The following is a 6,000-nucleotide window of genomic DNA, read 5'->3' on the forward strand; positions in this document are numbered from 1 at the left end:
CATGTGATTATCTGTACATTTGCCCCTACATCTTTTAATTTTTGTAAACATATCTCGGTGAGTTCAATAATCTCCTTATGTGTTGAACTTTTTCCAGTCAAAAAGTATGCTACTATTTGCCGCCAACGATTTTCCGCATTAATGCTATCAAGGCAAAATAGTAGAATATGTCCCGCTGGTTCATCGTGTCGTCCCAGGGGTCCGAGATCTATTAATCCCTCGATGAGATCATATTTTCGGCTGTATTCTTCAAATTTTTTGATTGACATCTCATCGAATTTTAAACAGCAAACTCTTTGAGAAGGTGGTAGTTTGGACAAATTTTCTCGAATTTTATAAAATATTTCTTCACAAAAACCTGGTCGAATTTCTGTTTCAGATATCCAATTTCTGACGGAAGATTCTGATGGAAGATTTAGTCCAGCCTTTCTCATCCGTGAATATCCACTTGCGGAATAATAAAACATTTGTTTCGCTAAATCTTTTTCTTCTTTTGTGTATGCTTTTTTTCCCTTATGTAGTTGAAGTTTTATCATAGTTCTCGCAACTGGTTTCAGACATTTCTTTCCATCTAAAAATTCATTTATACTGTGTTTGCAAACGTTCTTGTTTTTCCGGATTTCAATATTGCGATGTTTCAACATAGCGCGCATATTTTTTTGTTTTCTCTTCCTCTCCATAAGAAGTTTTTTTAGACTCAAATTTTCTTTTTTTAATTTTTCTATTTCGGAGAATTCATCTTTATTATACATTTTTTGAGGAGCAGACTTTTCTTGCGGTTTTTTTATTCGCTTTTTTATCATGTTCGCTTTCACTTCTTTCTGCGAGTAATTATCCAAAAATAGTGGAAGTGGATTTTCATTATTAAACCACTCATCGTCTGCGAAGTCATCTCCGAAATTGCAGAAAAGTTCTTTTCCGGAAGGGTAACATCTCTTACGTGTCGCCATTTTTATTATGGCTACTTCTTCATTTGTATTGTTCTTTTTGGCCTCTTCAACGTTTACTTGAAAATCGGTATGCGTTTCGACTTCCATTAGAATGCAGTCTTGATTTCCTGAATGGTTAACATTTCCTTGTACAATATTTTCATTAGTTTTGCCTTCTTCTGTAATTTTTTCAACATTATCTTTGACAAGATATGGAATCTCAGTATCCTTTGGGCCCCATGGTATGGGGTTTCTTCTACTATGTAACTTCGTACAGCTTATGAAATCTTCTTTATTAAAATGGTCTGCACATAATCCTGCCTTTTGTATTGATGCCGAGGACCACTTAAGTAACTTTTCATTACCTGTTTAAACATAAATCTACAGTTTATACACTGAAAAAACATCACGCATTTCAATAACACCAAGTAGAAAACAAATACGTAAAAATATTTTTTAAAAGCTTAGAAAGTATTTTTTAAAACATTAAAATAATGAGTCACTTTTTATTTATTAAAAAAATTTTAATTTTAACATTGAAAAAAATGTTTTTTAGATGTTTGAAGAATAATTATTTTTTACTTAAAAAATTTATTTCACATTTGAAACTCCCATGATTTCTTTTAATGAAAAGACATGTTTATACTTAAACAATATATTTTTAATATTTAATGATTTAATGAGATTTCAGCAAACACACAGGCACGTGTGTGCATGCGTGCGCGCATGCGCGCGTGTGTGTATGTGCTGAAATCTCATATGTATTAAATCATAAATATTAAAAATATATTGTTTAACACACACACAAGGAAAGAGAGAGAGATCGCAGTTGACTCTTTACCGATTTTGATCTCCTATTTTATGGTGAATCTGTATTGAATTTAAGTTGATCCGTGTTCGAGCTTTTCGTCCAATGCTTGTAAATAATATTTTTTTATACTGGATATTTAGAGAAATTTTCATGTTTGTTATAAGGTCTAAAGAAAGACACAGTTTCAACTAGTACCGCTGGTGCAGCGGGAGAGCACAAGAGTAGTGATTGTGGGATCCCAGGTTCAAAACTTAGGATGGCATAATTTTTTTTTTTTGTATGTGTTATATGTATTATTTATTACGTAGACATAAATATTCAACATATATTTATTGTTTTTTAGATATGCATATCTTTATATATTTAAAATGTATAAAATAATCATAATATAAATAAAATAGTTTTACAGAGAAATATTTTTAGAAATATTTTTACTTTTTAAAAATTCATACATTTTTTAAATTTTCTTAAATAATCTAATAATGTTAGAATACACACTTTTTATAATTTACGGAAAACATTCGGATTAAAAATTTAAAAAGTGTATGAATTTAAAAAAAAATAAAAATATTTCTAAAAATATTTCTCTGTAAAACTATTTTATTTATATAATTATTATTTTATACATTTTAAATATATAAGGATATGCGTATCTAAAAAACAATAAATATATGCCGAATATTTATGTCTACGTAATAAATAATACATATAACATATATCAAAAAAAAAAAAAATTATGCCATCCCAAGTTTTGAACCTGGTTACTACTCTTGTGTTCTCCCGCTGCACCAGCGGTACTAATCGAAACTGTGTCTTTCTTTAGACCTTATAACAAACATGAAAATTTCTCTAAATATCCAGTATAAAAAAATATTACTTACAAGGCGCATTGGACGAAAAGCTCGAACACGGATCAACTTAAATTCAATACAGATTCACCATAAAAAAGGAGATCAAAATCGGTAAAGAGTCAACCGCGATCTCTCCTTGTAAGTATAAACATATCTTTTCATTTAAAAAATCATGGGTATTAGAATGTGAAATAAATTTTTTACATATTTTGAACATTATGTAGAAGCTGGGCGGCGGCGAGCCTAGATTGCGTTAGAAGGAAACAAGAGGAAAATTTCACTTGCAGTTTACACGTATACGTTTATGTGAAATTTCCCCCTTGTCCCCTGCTCGCCGTCGCTGTGCAATTAAAGCCCAGCTTTTGACATCACTACATAGTGTACTTTAAAAAATTGTTAATTAAATTTAATTAAAGAAAATTACTTGAAATTTGTAAGACAGCCGTTTCTTTATTTTTCACAAAATTCAGCTTTCTTTTATTATCATCAAATATTTTTGGTATTTTCAAGAATTTTGTATTTTTACTTACCGCAGTTTCTTATCCAAATGTCAAATCTTTTATCACTCTTCTGTGGAAAACGAAACAATTTACAGTTCTCTGATTTGATATTATTACAGTTTTTGTATGCACATCTGTCGAATATCGTGATTTTCTTCACATTATCGTTATCCATTTTGATCCACGAAAAATACCTGCAACAATCGAAAACAAACCGCCGGCCGCGAACGAAAAACGCCGAGAAAGCACGCTATCTCCGCGAATTTCCGCGAATCTCGTGATTTTATCGAAACTACATTTTCGTTAAAACTGTAGATTCGTAAAATCGGATCACAGAGCACACACACACACACACACGTCACACTATTCATAATATATTTCAATAACAACGATAAAAAATCGTTAAATATTGAAAATCGCAAGCGAAAGCACAATGGGAATTCGTGAGACACAGTCGACGTGGTCACTCGAGAACGCCAGAAGCTTGTGAGCTCGCAGCGACAAGTAAAAACAATTGCATATCTATTTCATTGCGTTCATCTGTTTAAACGCTTTAATTTTTCCGACGCGGCGACGATTTCGCCTCTTTAATATATTTTAAATCCTATCTTTTAAAGGTCCTGTTTTAAAGATCCTTTCTCTCCGCGAACAAAGTTCGAAAACATGGGTTATCGAATTTTTATACTTTGTAATTTGTAATCATCGATAATTTCAAGAATTTTCTGTTTGAAAATTATTAATTTTTTATTGCCAATTTGTTTTTTTGCTTATTTTCTCACAGACTTTATTCCATTGCACTTTTGCTTGCGGTTTTCAGTATACGATTTTTTATCGTAGTTACTGAAAAATATTATTGTGAATTATAACTTGTGCAGTGATCCGAAGAATCTACAATTTCAACGAAATTGTAGATTTTTCAAAAAAATCACGAGATTAGCGGAAATTCGCGGAAATTGTGTGCTTTCTCGGCATTTTCCGTTCGCGGCAGGCGGTTTGTTTTCGATTGTTGCAAGTGTTTTTCTTGGATTAAAATGGATAACGATAATGTGAAGAAAATCACGACATTCGACAGATCTGCATATAGAAACTGTAATAATGTCATATCAGAAAATTGTAAATTGTTTCGTTTTCCACAGAAGACTGATGAAAGATTGAACATTTGGATAAGAAACTGCGGTAAGTAATACAAAATTCTTGAACCAAAAATATTTTATGATAATGAAAAAAGCGGAATATTATTAAAAAAAAGAACTTAAAAATTTCAAGTAATTTTCTTTAATAAAATTTAATTAAAAATTTTTAAAGTACACCGTGTTGAGTAAAATAAAATAATAAATATATAATGTGCAAAATATTTAAAAAGATTTATTTCAATCATGATTTTTTAAATAAAAAAACATTTTATGTTTAAAAAATGTATTTTTAATATTTAATGATTTAATATATGTAAAATTTTATCTTTCTCTCTCACACACGCGCGCGCGTGCGGGTGCATATGTGATAAAATCTCATATGTATTAAATTAATACATATTAAAAATAAATTTTTTTTTAGTATAAAACAGGTCTTTTTATTAAAAAAACATGGGAGTTTTAAATATGAAATAAATTTTTTAAATATAAAAAATAATGATTTCTCATCTAACAAATATTTTTTAATGTTAAAATTTACGTTTTTTTTTATAAATAAAATTTTTTATAAATAAAAATGACAACTCACTATTTTAATGTTTTTAAAAATGCTTTCTAAACTTTTCTAAAAACATTTTTTAAAGTATTTGTTTGCTACTTGGTGTTATTGAAATGCGCGTGGCGTTTTTTTTCAGTGTATAAACTATGTAGATTTATATGTAAACAGGTAATGAAAATTTACTTAAGTAATCCCCGGCATTAATTAAGGAAGCAGGATTATGTGCAGGTAACTTTTTTTTTAAAAGGAAGATTTTATAAACCGTACAAAGTTGCACATTAGAAGAAATCCTCATACATGGATCCCAAAAGATATTGTTTCTCATCTTGTCGAAGATAAATGTACAATTCATTACATGTGATCCAGACAGAGCAAACAGAACAGTTTTTAGCAACTGAAAAATTTCTTTGCGACACACGGCATGTGAGTGGGTGTGAGCAGGGAGCAAATCTTTCACCTCTCATTCGTCTCATGATCAATTAGCCTGGGGCTTTATATTCTCGAACAATATCGTATACGATATTTCATGAATATCACTTTTGCGCAGGTTTTTTGTATCATGTAATAGCTGCGCAAGAGTGATATTCATGAAATGTCGTATGCGATATTTTTCGAGAATACAAGGATTCGCACCAGGGGCAAAGTCTGTTGGTAAAATCAAAGGAGTTTAGCCTGGACTCGCACCAGGGGCAAAGTCTGTTGGTAAAATCAAAAGAGTTTAGCCTGGACTCGCACCAGGCGCAAAGTCTTGTGGTAAAGTTAACGGAGTTTAGCACGGACTCAAACCAGGGGCAAAGTGTGTCGGTAAGGGGCAAAGTCTGTCGCACGGAAATGCCGGTCTCGCCTTTTCCAGACCATTGGCTATCTGTCTATTAATCTGTGGTAATGATATCAATTATTCTTAGGCCCGTATTCATAGTCCGTTCTCATATTTAAGACCGTCTTAAGTACAGTCTTAAGACGCCCTCTAGATTCATAGTCGAAAAATGAGTAAGGACTTGATCAAAATCTCAAGTTTTAACTTGTCGAAGATGATCTTATTTCTGAACGCTTAATATGTTTCATATACATATCTTATTTGACATAAGCACATGCTTAATATAATCTTATTAGTTATGTATTCATAGCCATTCAAGATCGTCTTATTTGACATATATATTGTTAAATAAGACTATCTTCGTCAAGTCGTGGTCAAAGAGGACTTAAGCAAAGTGAATTAA

The sequence above is a fragment of the Prenolepis imparis genome, unplaced genomic scaffold (assembly GCF_030444845.1).
Source record: "Prenolepis imparis isolate NDT839.2.m4 unplaced genomic scaffold, iyPreImpa1.0 SCAF_2, whole genome shotgun sequence".
Taxonomy (NCBI): Eukaryota; Metazoa; Arthropoda; class Insecta; order Hymenoptera; family Formicidae; genus Prenolepis; species Prenolepis imparis.